This window comes from Lynx canadensis, chromosome X (assembly GCF_007474595.2).
Source record: "Lynx canadensis isolate LIC74 chromosome X, mLynCan4.pri.v2, whole genome shotgun sequence".
In the NCBI taxonomy this organism is placed as follows: Eukaryota; Metazoa; Chordata; class Mammalia; order Carnivora; family Felidae; genus Lynx; species Lynx canadensis.
Window position 1 is genome coordinate 63,323,066 of NC_044321.2, and position 19,564 is coordinate 63,342,629.

General features: G+C 38.0%; 1 long non-coding RNA gene across 1 annotated transcript; it reads left to right on the top strand.

The window, feature by feature from the left end:
• The first annotated feature begins 8,459 nt into the window (after positions 1-8,459).
• On the top strand, positions 8,460-18,255 carry LOC115507818. The gene is made up of 3 exons (XR_003966812.1): positions 8,460-8,473; positions 9,172-9,176; positions 18,185-18,255. It is a non-coding gene; the product is annotated as an uncharacterized LOC115507818 (long non-coding RNA).
• Positions 18,256-19,564: the final 1,309 nt, after the last annotated feature.

Here is a 19,564-nt window from a genome sequence, read left to right on the forward strand (position 1 = left end):
CCACTACATCTCCCTGAAATGAATGCTGAAACATCAAGATGAAATTAAAGGTGAGATGAATGTATATGAAAGTATAAAAGGATAAAGGTGAATATACAGTCAGATATAGTAGCTTTAATTCTGAAATAGGATGGCATGTAAAACATTTAACTATAATATAAAAGTTAAATACAAGGATTATTATAAATCATTATACAAAAAATATAGCTATTAAAATTAATTAATACACAATATAATAGAGGAAGGGACATCAAGAATAAAAATAAGGTAAAGCAAAATGGTGGAGCTTTTGTATATTATCAAGATTAATTTGCTATATTAAAATGGAATGTTTTATTTATAAGATATTTTATATAAGCTCTGTGGTAACCACAATTCAAAAACATACACTAGATGAATCTAGTGTAAGATAAGATAAGAAAGGGGACAGATAAGACAGGATAAGAAAGGGGAGACAGAATAAACAACCATGGAAAATCACCAACTTACAAAGTTAGGCAGAAACAAAGGGGAAAAGAAACAAAAGGAATACAAAACACCCAGAAAGTTAATAATAAGATGGCATTTGTCTTTACATATTAATAACTACTATAATGTAAATGGTTTGAATTCACCAGTTGAAAGTCATGGAGTGGCTTTCTGGATTAAAAAAAAAAGGAATCAGGGCACTTGGGTGTCTCAGTAAGTTAAGCATCTGACTCTTGATTTCACCTCAGTAATGTAAATTGGTTCAGGCAATATGGAACACAGTATGGAGGTCTTTCAAAGAATTAAAAATATAACTACCCATATTATCCACCAATTCCACTATTGGAGATATATATATATATATATATATATATATATATATATGAAATGAAAATAGGACATTGAAGGGATATCATCACTCCCATGTTTACTGCACGATTTTTCACAGTAGCCAAGATATGGAAACACCTTAAATGTCTGTCAGTGGAAAATGGATAAAGAAGATGTAACTAAATATTTACCAATGTGTTAGAAACAAACCTTGCCATTTGTGAAAACATGGCTGGCTAAGGGCAGTATAATAATAGAGATAAATCAGTGAGGCTGGTAAAATGGTGGAGTAGGAGTAGTGTTATTTTCTCTTGTCCCACAGATACAAATAGATAACATGCACAGTGTAAATAACACAGAAAATGAAGTGAAGAATGGCAGTACAAACTCCATAACTATGGAGAAGAGGATACATTGAAGAAGGTATGAAGAGCAGAGACACAATGGGGAGCTCAATGGGCCCAGGCCATCTGCAGTCAGGATGGAGCCAGAGGCACAGAAAAAGGTGACAAACAGACTACCACACTAGGAGCCCACATTGGGAAGACAAATACTCATAACATTTGGCTTTGAAATTGAGAGGGACATACTTTTCTGACTTATTACAATAGAATTTTTTAAATCAGTGAACTCATCTCTGGGAGAGCCTGAGGGCCTTAGGAAGCTGAGCATCTGCCCTTAAAAAGACAGTATAACAAACTGCCCACAGAGATACAACATAGAAGAAGCAGTTTAACAATGTCTGGAGAATAAGTGAGAGTGGTTCACTCATCTCAGATTGTGGCCCAGAAAGACAGGGATTGCAGGGTGACCCCTCCCGAAACAAAGAGCTGGCAGGTGACATTTACCACCTCCAGCCTTCAGCATAAACACAAGGCCACCTGGAGGAAGCAGCACAGCACCAACACTTTCTGCATAATTTGCTTACACCATGCACCAACACCATGCACTTGAGTGGATCCACCCTTTCCAATCACACTTGCCTCAGTCCTGATGGTGTGAGTCCCCTCCATCTGAAGACTGGTGCAAAAATCACCAACCACAGATCTCCCAAACAATACATTTTCTGAGGTCTCTGTTCCAACAGAAGTGCCAGGTCACCTCCTGAAGAGGATGAATGCAACTTGTGAAAATTGCACTCCAACACATGTGCACACTTTACAGAGTGGAAACAGCTGGCTCTGGACTCCACCACAGCTGGGAAACCCTTGTAAAAGAGGACCAGCACAAGCTATTAAAAACTCCATGGGACACCTACTACTTTCAAGGGCAAGAGACATACCTGATTTTCTTAACGCACAAAAACAGACACAGAGAGTTAGACAAAATGAGGAGACAGAAGATTATGTCCCAATTGACAGAATAGGACAAAACTACAACCAGACACCTAAGTGAAACAGATATACATAAAATGATGCATAGAGAATATAAAGTAGCAATCAGAAGAATACTCACTAGGCTTGAGAAAAGAGTAGAGCACATCAGTGAGACCATTAATAAAGAGATAAAAAAGAACCAACCAGAGATGAAGAACACCATAAATGAAATTAAACATACATTTATGGAATAAATAGCAGGCTAGAGGAAGCAGAGAAATGACTCATTGACCTAGAAGGCAAAGTAATGGAAAACAATCAAGTTGAGCAGTGAAAGAAAAAAATATGCATGTTGAGAATAGACATAGGGAACTAGTGATTTCATCAAGCATATCACGTTCACATTATAGGAATCCCAGAAGAAGAAGAGATATAAAGTAGACGGAAATATATTTAAAGGAATAGTACCTGAAAACTTCCCTAATCTGGGGAAAGAAAGATATCCATATTGAGAAAACACAAAGAGGGGAAGGAAGGAAGATGGTGGCGTAGGAGGACGCTGGGCTCACCTCACGTCCTGCTGATCACTTAGATTCCACCTACACCTGCCTAAATAACCCAGAAAACCACCAGAGGATTAGCAGAACGGAGTCTCCAGAGCCAAGTGCAGACGAGAAGCCCACGGAAGAGAGTAGGAAGGGTGGCGAGGCAGTGCGCGCTCCACGGACTGGTGGGAGGGAGCCAGGGCGGAGGGGCGGCTCGCCGGCCAAGCAGAGCCCCCGAGTCTGGCTGGCAAAAGTGGAGGGGCCTGACAGACTGTGTTCCGACAGCAAGCGCCACTTAGCGTCTGGGAGGTCATAAGTTAACAGCTCTGCTCAGAAAGCTGGAAGGCTGGAGGACAAAGGGAGGGAGAGCTGCTGAGCCCCCGGTCGACAGAGCTCAGTTTGGTGGGGAACAAAGGCGCTTGCCAGCGCCATATCCCCCGCCCATCCCCCAGCCAAAATCCGAAAGGGAACCAGTTCCTGCCAGGGAAATTGCTCGCTCCTCCCAAACACCCAACTCTGTGCTTCTGCGGAGCCAAACCTCCGGCAGCGGATCTGACTCCCTCCCGCTGCCTAAGGGCCCCTCCTGAAGTGGATCACGTAAGGAGAAGCGAGCTAAGCCTGCCCCTCCTGCCCCCGTGCACCTTGCCACCCACCACAACAAATATGCCAGATCCCCAGCATCACAAGCTTGGCAGTGTGCAAGTAGCCCAGACGGGCCACGCCACCCCACAGTGAATCCCGCCCCTAGGAGAGGGGAAGAGAAGGCACACACCAGTCTGACTGTGGCCCCAGCGGTGGGCTGGGGGCAGACATCAGGTCAGACTGCGGCCCCGCCCAACACTCCAGTTATACACCACAGCACAAGGGAAGGCCTGCAGGTCCTCACCACTCCAGGGACTATCCAAAATGACCAAACGGAAGAATTCCCCTCAGAAGAATCTCCAGGAAATAACAAACAGCTAATGAACTGATCAAAAAGGATTTAAATAATATAACAGAAAGTGAATTTAGAATAATAGTCATAAAATTAATTGCTGGGCTTGAAAACAGTATAGAGGACAGCAGAGAATCTCTTGCTGCAGAGATCAAGGGACTAAGGAACAGTCATGAGAGCTGAACAGCGCTTTAAACGAAATGCAAAACAAAATGGAAACCACCACGGCTCGGATTGAAGAGGCAGGGAGAGAATAGGTGAACTAGAAGATAAAGTTATGGAAAAAGAGGAAGCTGAGAGAAAGAGATAAAAAAAAATCCAGGTATGAGGGGAAAATTAGACAGCTAAGTGATACACTAAAAAGAATAATATACGCATAATTGGTATCCCAGAGGAAGAGAGAGGGAAAGGTGCTGAAGGGGTACTTGAAGAAATTATAGCTGAGAACTTCCCTGAACTGGGGAAGGAAAAAGGCATTGAAATCCAAAAGGCACAGAGAAATCCCTTCAGACGTAACTTGAATCGATCTTCTGCAAAACGTATCATAGGGAAACTGGCAAAATACAAGGATAAAGAGAAAATTCTGAAAGCAGCAAGGGAAAAACGTGCCCTCACATATAAAGGGAGACCTATAAGACTCGTGACTGATCTCTCTTTTGAAACTTGGCAGGCCAGAAAGAATTGGCACGAGATTTTCAGTGTGCTAGACAGAAAAAATATGCAGCCGAGAATCCTTTACCCAGCAAGTCTGTCATTTAGAATAGAAGGAGAAATAAAGGTCTTCCCAAACAAACAAAAACTGAAGGAATTTGTCACCACTAAACCAGCCCTACAAGAGATCCTAAGGGGGATCCTGTGAGACAAAGTACCAGAGACATCACTACAAGCATAACACATACAGACATCACAATGACTGTAAACCCATATCTTTCTATAATAACACTGAATGTAAATGGATTAAATGCACCAACCAAAAGACATAGGGTAACAGAATGGATAAAAAAAGAAGACCCATCTATTTGCTGTCTACAAGAGACTCATTTTAGACCTGAGGACACCTTTAGATTCAGAGTGAGGGGATGGAGAATTATTTATCATGCTACTGGAAGCCAAAAGAAAGCTGGAGTAGCCATACTTATATCAGACAAACTAGACTTTAAATTAAAGGCTGTAACAAGAGATGAAGAAGGGCATTATATAATAATCACAGGGTCTATCCATCAGGAAGAGCTAACAATTATAAATGTCTATGCGCCAAATACCGGAGCCCCCAAATATATAAAACAATTACTCATAACATAAGCAACCTTATGATAAGAATGTGGTAATTGCAGGGGACTTTAACACCCCACTTACAGAAATGGATAGATCATCTAGACACACGGTCAATAAAGAAACAAGAGCCCTGAATGATACATTGGCTCAGATGGACTTGACAGATATATTTAGAACTCTGCATCCCAAAGCAACAGGATATTCTTTCTTCTTGAGTGCACATGGAACATTCTCCAAGATAGATCATATACTGGGTCACAAAACAGCCCTTCATAAGTATACAAGAATTGAAATCATACCATGCATACTTTCAGACCACAATGCTATGAAGCTTGAAATCAACCACAGGAAAAAGTCTGGAAAACCTCCAAAAGCATGGAGGTTAAAGAACACCTTACTAACGGAATGAGTGGGTCAACCAGGCAATTAGAGAAGAAATTAAAAAATATATGGAAACAAACGAAAATGAAAATACAACAATCCAAATGCTTTGGGACGCAGCGAAGGCAGTCGTGAGAGGAAAATACCTTGCAATCCAGGCCTATCTCAAGAAACAAGAAAAATCCCAAATACAAAATCTAACAGCACACCTAAAGGAACTAGAAGCAGAACAGCAAAGCCAGCCTAAACCCAGCAGAAGAAGAGAAATAATAAAGATCAGAGCAGAAATAAACATTATAGAATCTAAAAAAACTGTAGAGCAGATCAACGAAACCAAGAGTTGGTTTTTTGAAAAATAAACAAAATTGACAAACCTCTAGCCAGGCTTCTCAAAAAGAAAAGGGAGAGGACCCAAATAGATAAATCATGAATGAAATGGGATTATACAACAATCCCTCAGAGATACAAACATTATCAGGGAACAATGAAAAATTATATGGCAACAAATTGGACAACCTGGAAGAAATTGACAAATTCCTAAACACCCACACCCTTCCTAAACTAAATCAGGAGGAAATAGAAAGCTTGAACAGACCCATAACCAGCGAAGAAATTGAATCAGTTATCAAGAATCTCCCAACAAATAGAGTCCAGGACCATGGCTTCCCAGGAGAGTTCTACCAGACGTTTAAAGCAGAGATAATACCTATCCTTCTCAAGCTATTCCAAGAAATAGAAAGGGAAGGAAAACTTCCAGACTCATTCTATGAAGCCAGTATTACTTTGATTCCTAAACCAGACAGAGAGCCAGTAAAAAAAGAGAACTACAGGCCAATATCCCTGATGAATATGGATGCAAAAATTCTCACTAAGATACTAGCAAATCGAATTCAACGGCATATCAAAAGAATGATTCACCATGATCAAGTGGGATTCATTCCTGGGATGCAGGGCTGGTTCAACATTCACAAATCAATCAACGTGATACATCACATTAACAAAAAAAAAAGAGAAACCATATGATCCTGTCAATCGATGCAGAAAAGGCCTTTGACAAAATCCAGCACCCTTTCTTAATAAAACCCTTGAGAAAGTCGGGATAGAAGGAACATACTTAAAGATCATAAAAGCCATTTATGGAAAGCCCACAGCTAACATCATCCTCAATGGGGAAAAACTGAGAGCTTTTTCCCTGAGTTCAGGAACACGACAGGGATGCCCACTCTCACCGCTGTTGTTTAACATAGTGCTGGAAGTTCTAGCATCAGCAATCAGGCAACAAAAGGAAATCAAAGGCATCAAAATTGGCAAAGATGAAGTCAAGCTTTTGCTTTTTGCAGATGACATGATATTATACATGGAAAATCCGATAGACTCCACCAAAAGTCTGCTAGAACTGATACATGAATTCAGCAAAGTCGCAGGATACAAAATCAATATACAGAAATCAGTTGCATTCTTATACACTAACAATGAAGCAACACAAAGACAAAGAAAGAAACTGATCCCATTCACAATTGCACCACGAAGCATAAAATACCTAGGAATAAATCTAACCAAACACGTAAAAGATCTGTATGCTGAAAAGTATAGAAAGCTTATGAAGGTAGTTGAAGAAGATTTAAAGAATGGAAAGACATTCCCTGCTCATGGGTTGGAAGAATAAATATTGTCAAATGTCAATACTACCCAAAGCTATCTACACATTCAATGCAATCCCAATCAAAATTGCACCAGCATTCTTCTCGAAACTAGAACAAGCAATCCTAAAATTCATATGGAACCACAAAAGGCCCCGAATAGCCAAAGGAATTTTGAAGAAGACCAAAGCAGGAGGCATCACAATCCCAGACTTTAGCCTCTACTACAAAGCTGTCATCATCAAGACAGCATGGTATTGGCACAAAAACAGACACATAGACAAAAGGAATAGAATAGAAACCCCAGAACTAGACCCACAAACGTATGGCCAATCATCTTTGACAAAGCAGAAAAGAATATCCGTGGAAGAAAGACAGTCTCTTTAACAAATGGTTTGGGAGAACTGGACAGCAACATGCAGAAGGTTGAAACTAGACCACTTTCTGACACCATTCACAAAAATAAACTCAAAATGGATAAAGGACCTGAATGTGAGACAGGAAACCATCAAAACCTTAGAGGAGAAAGCAGGAAACCTCTGACCTCAGCCATAGCAATCTCTACTCGACACATCCCCAAAGGCAAGGGAATTAAAGCAAATGAATTACTGGGACCTTATGAAGATAAAAAGCTTCTGCACAGCAAAGGAGACAACCAACAAAACTAAAAGGCAACCAACGGAATGGGAAAAGATATTTGCAAATGACATATCGGACAAAGGGCTAGTATCCAAAATCTATAAAGAGCTGACCAAACTCCACACCTGAAAAACAAATAACCCAGTGAAGAAATGGGCAGAAAACATGAGTAGACACTTCTCTAAAGAAGACATCCGGATGGCCAACAGGCACATGAAAATGTTCAGCATCGCTCCTTATCAGGGAAATACAAATCAAAACCACACTCAGATATCACCTCACGCCAGTCAGAGTGGCCAAAATGACAAATCAGGAGACTATAGATGCTGGCGAAGATGTGGAGAAACGGGAACCCTCTTGCACTGTTGGTGGGAATGCAAATTGGTGCAGCCACTCTGGAAAACAGTGTGGCGGTTCCTCAGAAAATTAAAAATAGACCTACCCTATGACCCAGCAATAGCACTGCTAGGAATTTATCCAAGGGATACAGGAGTACTGATGCATAGGGGCACTTGTACCCCAATGTTTACAGCAGCACTCTCACAATAGCCAAAGTATGGAAAGAGCCTAAATGTCCATCAACTTATGAATGGATAAAGAAATTGTGGTTTATATACACAATGGAATACTACGTGGCAATGAGAAAAAATGAAATATGGCCTTTTGTAGCAACGTGGATGGAACTGGAAAGTGTGATGCTAAGTGAAATAAGCCATACAGAGAAAGACAGATACCATATGGTTTCACTCTTATGTGGATCCTGAGAAACAACAGAAACCCATGGGGGAGGGGAAGGAAAAAAAAAAAAGAGGTTAGAGTGTGAGAGAGCCAAAGTATAAGAGACTCTTAAAAACTGAGAACAAACTGAGGTTTGATGGGGGGGGGAGGAAGGGGAGGGTGGGTGACTGGTATTGAGGAGGGCACCTTTTGGGATGAGCACTGGGTGTTGTATGGAAACCAATTTGACAATAAATTTCATAAATTAAAAAAAAAGAAATTAAAAAAAAGAAAACACAAAGATTTCTTTAAATAAAAAAGAAACAAAAAGAAAAAAAAGAAAAGAAAAGAAAAGAGAAAGACAAAAAACCTGAAGGAGGTCCACACCAAGAAACATAGTATTTAAAATGGTAATAAGTAGTAATAAAGAAAAAAATTAAAGCAGAAAGAAAAAAAACACAGTTACATACAAGGGAAACCTTCTAAGGCTATAGACTGATTTTTCAACAGAAACTTTAAAAGCAAGAACAGAATTAAATAATAGAAGGGAGTGACATGATATATTAAAGTGCAGAAAGGGAAAATCTATCCACAAACAATATCATTCTCTATCTACCAATAATACTCTATCCACCAAGACTATCATTCAGAATAGAAAGACAGATAAAGACATTCTCAGAAAAGCAAAAACTAAGAGTTAATGACCATTCAACAAGCCCTACAAGAAATTTGAAAGGGCACAGTATTAATGGAAAGGAAAGGACATAACAAAGTGTATAAAATATTTAAAATACAAAAGCAATAAAAAATAAGTATATCTGTAAAAAGCAGTCAGTGAAAAGCAGTCAGTGATTTCACAAGATAAAATAAATGCAAAATATGACAACATATGCTTAAAATGTGGTTGGGGTACACATTGAGTAAAGAATGAGTTCATGCTTAACTGACCATCAACTTAATATAGACTGCTATATACAGAACATATTATTTTTTTTAATTTTATGTTTTTTATTTTTTAAAACTATATCCAAATTAGTTATCATACAGTGCAACAATTATTTCAGGAGTAGATTCCTTAGTTCCCCTTAACCATTTATCCCATTCCCCCTCACAAAACCCCTCTAGTAACCCTCAGTTTGTACTTCATATTTATGAGTCTCTTCTGCTTTGTCCCCCTCCCTGTTTTTATATTATTTTTGTTTCCCTTCCCTTATGTTCATCTGTTTTGTCTCTTAAAGTCCTCATATGAGTGAAGTCATATGATTTTTGTCTTTCTCTGACTACTAATTTCACTTAGCATAATACCCTCCAGTTCCATCCACGTAGTTGCAAATGGTAAGATTTCATTCTTTTTGATTGCCGAGTAATACTCCTACATATCTATATCTATATCTATATCTATATCTATATCTATATCTATTTATTTCTATATCATCTATATCTATATAGGAGATATACATCTTCTTTATCCATTCATCCATTGATGGATATTGGGCTCTTTCCATACTTTGGCTATTGTTGATAGTGCTGCTATAAACATAGGGGTGCATGTGTCCCTTGGAAACAGCACACCTGTATCCCTGGATAAATGCCTAGTGCAATTGCTGGGTCTTAGAGCAGTTCTATTTTTAGTTTTTTGAGGAACATCCACACTGTGTTCCCGATTGGCTGCACCAGCTTGCATTCTCAAAAAAATAAAATTTTTTTTGATAATTTTGTATTGTCAATTATGTCTGTCTTCATAATTTCTTTTTCTTATTAAAGATATAGTTTTTACCTAGGGGCACCTAGATGGCTCAGGTGGTGAAGTGTCTGAGTCTTGATTTTGGCTTAGGTCATGATCTCACGATCTTGAGATTGAGCTCTGTGTCGGGCTCTGTGCTGAATCCCAGCACAGAGCCTGCTTGGGATTTTCTCTGTCCATCTCTCTCTACCTGTCCCCCTCTTTTTTTTTCCTTCCCCTCCCCATGGTCTTCTGTTAAGTTTCTCAAGATCCACATACGAGTGAAATCATATGATATCTGTCTTCTCTACATGACTTATTTCACTTAGCATCACACTCTCCAGTGCCATTCACGTTGCTACAAAAGGCCAAATTTCATTCTTTCTCATTGCCACGTAGTATCACATTGTATATAAAACCACAATTTCTTTATCCATTCATAAGTTGATGGACATTTAGGCTCTTTCCATACTTTGGCTATTGTTGAGAGTGCTGCTATAAACATTGGGGCCCAAGTGCCCCTATGCATCAGCATTCCTGTATCCCTAGAGTAAATTCCTAGCAGCGCTCATGCTGGGTCATAGGGTAGATCTATTTTTAATTTTTTGAAGAACCTCTACACTGTTTCCAGAGCGGCTGCACCAGTTTGCATTCCCACCAACAGTGGAAGAGGGTTCCCGTTTCTCCACATCTTCGCCAGCATCTATAGTCTCCTGATTTGTTCATTTTGACCACTCTGACTGGCGTGAGGTGATGTCTGAGTGTGGTTTTGATTTGTATTTCCCTGATGAGGAGCGACATTCAGTATCTTTTATTGCCTGTTGGCCATCTGGATGTCTTCTTTAGAGAAGTGTCTATTCATGTTTTCTGCCCATTTCTTCACTGCATTATTTGTTTTTCGGGTGTGGAGTTTGGTGAGCTCTTTATAGATTTTGGATACTAGCCCTTTGTCTGATATGTCATTTGCAAATATCTTTTCCTATTCCACTGGTTGCCTTTTAGTTTTGTTGAGTTTCCTTTGCAGTGCAGAAGCTTTTTATCTTTATGAGATCCCAACACTTTATTTTTGCTTTTAATTCCCTTGTATTTGGAGATGTGTTAAGTAAGAAATTGCTGCGGCTGAGGTCAGAGAGGTTTTTTCCTTCTTTTTCCTCTAGGGTTTTGATGGTTTCCTGTCTCACATTCAGGTCCTTTATCCATTTTGAGTTTGTTTTTGTGAATCGTGTAAGAAAGTGGTCTAGTTTCATCCTTCTGCATTTGCTGTACAGTTCTCCCAGCACCATTTGTTAAAGACACTGTCTTTTTCCATTGGATATTCCTTCCTGATTTGTCAAAGATGAGTTGGCCATATTTTTGTGGGTCTAATTCTGGGGTTTCTATTCTATTCCATTGGTCTATGTGTCTGCTTTTGTGCCAATACCATGCTGTCTTGATGATGACAGCTTTGTAGTAGAGGCTAAAGTCTGGGATTGTGATGCCTCCTGCTTTGGTCTTCTTCTTCAAAATTACTTTGGCTATTCGGGGTCTTTTGTGGTTCCATACAAATTTTGGGATTGCTTGTTCTAGCTTCGAGAAGAATGCTGGTGCAATTTTGATTGGGATTGCATTGAATGTGTAGATAGCTTTGGGTAGTATTGACATTTTGACAATATTTATTCTTCCCATCTATGAGCACGAAATGTTTTTCCATTTCTTTATATCTTCCTCAATTTCCCTCATAAGCTTTCTATAGTTTTCAGCATACAGATCTTTTACTCTTTGGTTAGGTTTATTCCTAGGTATTTTATGCTTCTTGGTGCAATTGTGAATGGGATCAGTTTATTTGTCTTTCTGTTGCTTCATTGTTAGTGTATAAGAATGCAACAGATTTCTGTACATTGATTTTGTGTCCTGCAACTTTGCTGAATTCATGTATCAGTTCTAGCAGACGTTTGGTGGAGTCTATCAAGTTTTCCATATATAATATCATGTCATCTGCAAAAAGTGAAAACTTGACTTCATCATTGCCAATTTTGATGCCTTTGATTTCCTTTTGTTGTCTGATTGCTGATGCTAGAAACTTCCATCACTATGTTAAACAATAGCGGTGAGAGTGGACATCCCTGTCATGTTCCTGATCTCAGGGAGAAAGCTCTTAGGTTTTCTCCATTGAGGATGATATTAGCTGTGGGTTTTTCATAAATGGCTTTTATGATGTTTAAGTATGTTCCTTCTATCCTGATTTTCTCGAGGGTTTTTATTAAAAAAAGATGCTGAACTTTGTCAAATGCTTTTTGTGCATCGGTTGACAGGATCATATGGGTCTTTTATTCATGTGATGTATCATATTGATTGATTTGCAAATGTTGAACCAGCTCTGCAGTCCATGAATGAATCCCATTTGATCATGGTGAATAATTCTTTTTATATGCTGTTGAATTTGATTTGCTAGTATCCTGTTGAGAATTTTTTCATCCATATTCATCAGAGATATTGGCCTGTAGTTCTCTTTTTTGCTGGGTCTCTGTCTGCTTTAGGAATCAAAGTAATGCTGGCTTCATAGAGTGAGTCTGGAAGTTTTCATTACCTTTCTATTTTTTGAAAGCGCTTGAGAAAGATAGGTAGTATCTCTGCTTTACATGTCTGGTAGAATTCTCCAGGGAAGCCATCTGTTCCCGGACTCTTATTGTTGGGAGATTTGGATAATTGATTCAATTTCTTTGCTGGTTATGGGTCTTTTCAAGTTTTCTATTTCTTCCTGTTAGAGTTTTGGTAGTGTGTGGGTGATTAGGAATTTGTCCATTTGTTCCAGGTTGTCCAGTGTGTTGGCATATAATTTTTCCTAGTGTTCCCTGATAATTGCTTGTATTTCTGAGAGATTGGCTGTAATAATTCCATTTTCATTCATGATTTTATCTATTTAGGTCATCTCCCTTTTCTTTTTGAGAAGTCTGGCTAGAGGTTTATCAATTTTGTTTGTTTTTGAAAAACCAACTCTTGGTTTCATTGATCTGCTCAACAGGTTTTTTTTTAGATTTTATATTGTTTATTTCTGCTCTGATCTTTATTATTTCTCTTCTTCTCCTGGGTTTGGGGTGCCTTTGCTGTTCTGCTTCTATTTCCTTTAGGTGTGCTGTTAGATTTTGTATTTGGGATTTTTCTTGTTTCTTGAGATAGGCCTGGATTGCAATGTATTTTCCCCTTAAGACTGCTTTTGCTGCATCCCAGAGCGTTTGGATTGTTGTTTTTTTCATTTTCATTTGTTTCCATATATTTTTAAATTTCTTGTCTAATTGCCTGGTTGACGCATTCATTCTTTAGTAGGGTGTTCTTTAACCTCCATGCTTTTGGAGGTTTTCCAGACTTTTTCCTGTGGTTGATTTCAAGTTTCATAGCATTGTGGTCTGAACGTATGCATGGTATGATCTCAATTCTTGTATACTTATGAAGGGCTGTTTTGTGACTCAGTATGTGATCTATCTTGGAGAATGTTCCATGTGCACTAGAGAAGAAAGTATATTCTGTTGCTTTAGGTTGCAGAGTTCTAAATGTATCTTATACAGAACATATTATAAACAAATTGAATACTAACTCCAATTCAAAAACCAATCATAGGTATGAAAAGATTAACTAAAAAGGGATCCAGGTATGTCACTAAAGAAAGCCAAAAAATAATGAAAAATAGCAAAAGGAGAAAGGATTAGGGAAAAACTGCAAAAACAATCCAAAGCAAGTAAGAGAATGGAAGCTAGCACATATCTATCAATAATTACTTTGCCTGTAAATGGAATAAATGCTCCAATCAAATGACATAGGGTAGCAGAGTGGATGAAGAAATAAGACACATCTATATGCTGCCTAGAAGAGACTCATTTCAAAACAAAGACACTTGTAGATTTAAAGTGAGAGGAGGGAGAAACATGTATATTAAAATGGATGTTAAAAGAAAGCTGGAATGGCAATATTTATATCAGACAAAATAAACTATAAAGAAAAGTTAGAAACAAGAATCAAAAAGAATACTGTATAATCATTTAGGAGACACTCCAACAAGAAGATATAACAATTATAAATATTTATGCACCCAACATGGATGACTCAAATACACAAAACTGTTAACAAAAAGCATAAAGTAACTAATTGATAGTAATAAATAATACTAGGGGATTTTAACACCCCACTTAAAATGATGGACAAATCATCTAAACAGAAAATCATCAAGGAAACAGTGCCATAGAATGACACAATTGAACAGATGAATTTGACAGATATATTCAGAACATTCCATCCTCAAACAGCAGAAATATATGTATATATATATACATATATACATATATATATATGTATACATGTATACATATATGTATATATATAAAACATTCTCCAGAATAGATCACATATTAGGCCACAAAACAAGCGTCAAAAAATTAAAAAATAGCAAAGTCATACCAAGCATCTTTCCTGGTCAAAATGCTATGAAACGAGAAATCAACCATAAGTAAAATTTGAAAAGATCACAAGCACATGGATATTAAATAACACACTACTAAAAATGAATGGAACAACCAGGAAATAAAAGAAGAAATTAAAAAATACATTGATAGAAAGGAAAATTAAAACGCAATAGTACAAAAGTTTCGGGATGCAGCAAAAGTGATTCTAAAAGTGAAGTATATAGCAATACAGGCCTAGCTCAAGTAGCAATAAAAATTTGAAATAGAGGGAAATAGAAAATTTGAGCATACCAATTACCAGCAATGACATTCAATCAGTATTCAAAACACTCCCAATAAAGAAAAGTCCAGGACCAGATGGTTTTACAGCCAAATTCTACCAAACATTTAAAGAAGATTTAATAACCACTGGACTTGGAGCCTGGAAGTCAGCTGAGTCAGCAATGGGTGAGCCAGGAGGATGTGAGATAGTTGGGTTGCCACCCATGAGGGGACAGCAGGCTGAGAGGAGAGGCAATATAAAAACAGCAGTTAACACAATGTTGGGTGCAAGCAAGAGACAGAATTGTTCATACTGCTTATGGAGAATGTTAGCGGACTTTTCTGAAAATGGGACAGAAGGCACAATTTTGCTCCTCTGCTGCCCAGCATAAGAACCACACAGGACCATCTGCAGGAGGTGGGGCTGCACAGACACTTGATAACTGATCTGCTAACAGTGAGCCAAGCCCAGGAGTTCTCGTGTGGATTCTTCAACTCCAAGCCTGATAGATTTGGTCCTGGGATCAGGGCAAACTTTGTTAAACCCTGTGTGTACTCTACCCAGCCACTGGGCGGACAGCTGTGACTGCATGCCACACCAAGTTGCTGCCCCATGCCCAGTCACATGCCCCCAGCCACCATAGTTCATGGGTCCCAGCAGTGTTCCGCCATTACCATGCAATACAACCACCCTCACCCCACATGCCAACCTGAGGCAGAGCCCTCAGCCACCACAGTGTTTCTGGGTATCTTGCATGGGACTAGTGTCCCAGTGCAAATTTTTCTGACACCACCTTCCAGGAGCCATGCTGCCCTGAAGGTATGCCCACTGAAAGCTGGCATGTTTGAGTCCCACTAACACCACAAAGACCAAGCACAGCCCACAACATGCAGTCAGTGAAGATGACTGCACTGACAGGAAAAGTAACAAACACACAATAGCAGTGTGTAAGCAATACACACGGAAGAATCTCCTGAAGTGCCAGGTTCTGGCACTTAGGACAGACTACACTGTAGAATCATTCCAGGACCTTTTCTTCAACCACTTTATTCAGTTTTATTTTTAAAAGTTTATATATTTTTGAAAGAGAGAGAATGTGGATGAGGGGCAGAGAGAGAATCTCATGCAGGCTCCATGTTGTCAGCACAGAGCCTGGTATGGGGCTCGATCTTATGAACTGTGAGGTCATGACCTGAGCCAAGATCAAGAGTTGAACATTTAACTGACTGAACTACCCAGGCACCCCATAAAGTAACTCCTTTTTTTCCATTTATTTTATTTTATTTGTATTCCAGTATAGTTAACCTATGGTGTTATAGTTTTTCAGGTACATGATATAGGGATTCAACAATTCCATACATTACCCAGTGCTCATCACAAGTGCACTTCTTAATCCCCATCACCCATTTAACCCATATCCCCACCCAAGTACCCTTTTGTAACCTCTTGTAATAATTAAGAGTCTGTTTCTTGACTTGTCTCAGTCTCTCCCTCTTTCTCTTCCTCTCTCTCTTTTTCACTCGTTTTGTTTCTTAAATCTAACGAATGAAATCATATGGTATTTGTCTTTCTATGACTGACTTATTTCACTTAGCATTATAATATTATATATTAAATAGTAACTACTTTAAAGTACAGAAGACCTATCTGGCATTCTTAACAAAGAAAAAAACACAGAGAGGTAGACAAAGCAAGGATACAGACATTTACCCGAGATTAAAAAAAAAAAAAAAGTCAAGGCTATGGCCAGAGATTTAAGTTAAACAGATACAAGTAACATGCTAGATAGAAAATTTAAAGCAATGATCATAGGGATACTCACTAAACTTGAGAAACAGTGAAAGACATGAGTGAGATCCTTAACACAGAGCTAAGTAACAACATAGCAGAAATAAAGGGCTCAATAAATGAAATGAGAAACATTCTTGATGGAATGAACTGCAGGCTGGAATAAGTAGAGGAATGAATTAATGGACTAAAAGAGTAAAGTAATCATGCTGAAAAAAGAAAGAAAAACAGAATAATGGAAAACAAAAATATACTTAGGGAACTCAATTATTCCACCAAATTTAGTAACATTTGTATTATAGGAGTCCCAGAAGAAGAAGAGAAGGAAAGGGGGACAGAAAATTTATTTGAAGAAATAATAGCTGAAAACTTCCTTAATCTAGGGAAGGAAACAGATACCCTAATCCAGTAGGTGCAGAGAAACACCATTAAAATGAACAAAAGCAGATCCACACCAAGAAAAAGTGTAATTAAATTTGCAAAAATAGTAATAAAAAATATTTGAAGCAGAAAAAAAAACAGTAACATACAAGGGAAAATCCATAAGGGTAGCAGGGGATTTTTCAGCAGAATCTTTCCAAGAAATAATGGAGTGCCATGATATTTTCAAAGTACAAAGTGGGAAAAATCTTCAGCCAAGATACTTTCTACAGCAAGGTTAACATTTAAAATAAAAGAAGAGATAAAGAGTTTCCAAGACAACCACAAAAGGAGTTCATGTGCACTAAATGGGCCCTGCAAGAAATGTTAAAGTGTGGTACACTTCGAGTGGAAAAGAGATACAAAAAGTGACAGTATAAAGGTAATAAACCCAAAAGCAGTAAAAATGAATATTTATGTAAAAAATTAGTCAGGGAAATCACATGAAAAAATGATCTAAAATATGAAATCATAGAACTCAAAAGTTCAGAGGAGAGGAATGAGTTCAAACTTAAAGAATCATCAACTTAATATAGACTGCTATATACAAAAGAGGTCTTAAACCAAACAAATGATAATCATATATCAAAATCCACTAATTAATTTGCAAACAATAAAGAGAAAGAAATTCAAATATGTCACTAAAGAAATAAGCAAAACAATAAACACCAACACCTGCTGCTGTTACCAGAAAGGAGGTGGATGGGGGTATGGGTGAATAGGTGAAAAAAGAGTGCACATGTCATGATGAGCTTTGACTAATAGATGGAATTGTTGAATCACTATATTGTTCATCTGAAACTATATAATATATAAAGAACTTATACAAATAAATACTCAAAAAATAAATAATACTATTTAAAAATGAGCATAACATGAAAATTCATTTCTCCAATGAGAAATGGTTATTGTGGTACAATGGTACAAATGGTACAATGGTTATTGTAAATAATACTGCTACAAAAACCACTGATTGATGAATGGATAAAGAGGATGTGGTATGTCTATAAAATGGAATGTTATTCATAAAAGGAGTGAAATTGCTATTTACCCTGATGTGGATGGAAATAGTATTATGTTAAGCAACAAAGTCAGAGAAAGAAAAGTACCATATGATTTTTCTCATTTGTGAAATTTATGAAACAAAACAAATAATCAGAAGAAAGATAGAAACAGAGATATACCAAGAAACAGATTCTTAACAATAGAAAAACACCTGATAGTTACCAGAGGAGAGTGGGGGGGGGATGGGTTAAATAGGTGATAGTGATTAAGGAGTCTACTTGTCGTCATTGGCATTGGGTGATGTACAGAATTGTTGAATCACTATATTGTGCACCTGAAACAACGATATCACTATATATTAACTACACTCTAATTAAAAGGAAGACTTAATAAAAACATTTCTGTAAAGTTTAATGTAAGATTTAAATACAAGGATGTCTCATATTTAAGTTTGATATCATCAATACATCCTATTATGTGAAAAAGTACACAGGTAAATGCACTAAATTGCAAGTTCTACTTTGGTAAATCCATATAAAAACTGTAAAAGTAGGTTTTACAGCTAAAGTGACTCCAGATTTGCTCTACTTTTTGTTTTGTTTTTTTTTTTAATTTTTTTTTCAACGTTTATTTATTTTTGGGACAGAGAGAGACAGAGCATGAACGGGGGAGGGGCAGAGAGAGAGGGAGACACAGAATCGGAAACAGGCTCCAGGCTCTGAGCCATCAGCCCAGAGCCTGACGCGGGGCTCGAACTCACAGACCGCGAGATCGTGACCTGGCTGAAGTCGGACGCTTAACCGACTGCGCCACTCAGGCGCCCCGCTCTACTTTTTGTTTTAATGGCATGATAAGTCTCACCCTTCCACGATTATTAGTTTTACAGCATTGATGTGAACGTTTATGTTATTACAGTTCATAATAAGGAATGGTTAAATTACAGTTTTGTTGACCCCATCTTTTTATATTAATGTCAGATATAACCACATGTGGTTCAGTTATTTCATTCACAATAATGACAATAGAGATGCCTAATTCCTAAAGCACAGTTTAAATAATATCACTTCTGTGCTCTAAACCATTTACTAATTCTTAACTAATTAAAGGATAATGTCTAAACACCTAGGGTGGAATTCAAGGCCCAAAATAGTTCCCAGTGTAATTTCTCCTTTGCCTTCTTGACATAGACTGTGGTTCCATTAGATCAGATTATTTCCATTACTACAAAGACTAAACTATTTTTGCTTCTGTGACTTCACTCAGGTTTCTCCTTCCAAATAGAATTTTTTTTCTAGATTTGCCTTTCAATTCAGACAATTCTTCACATTTCTGTGCAAATACCACCTCTTCCATGTACTCTTCTGTGATCTTATATAGATCTAAACTTTATTTTCTTTTTTTATGAATATAATTTATTGTCAAATTGGCCTACATACAACACCCAGTGCTCACCCCAACAAATGCCCTCCTCAATTCCCATTACCCATTTTCCCTCTCCCACACCCCCCCCATCCACCCTTGGCTTTTCTCTGTATTTAAGTCTCGTGTTTTTTGCCTCCCTCTCTGTAACTATTTTTCCACCTTCCTTTCCCCCATGGTTTTCTGTTCAGTTTCTCAAGATCCACAAACCAGTGAAAACGTATCTGTCCTTCTCTGACTGACTTATTTAACTCAGCATAATACCTTCC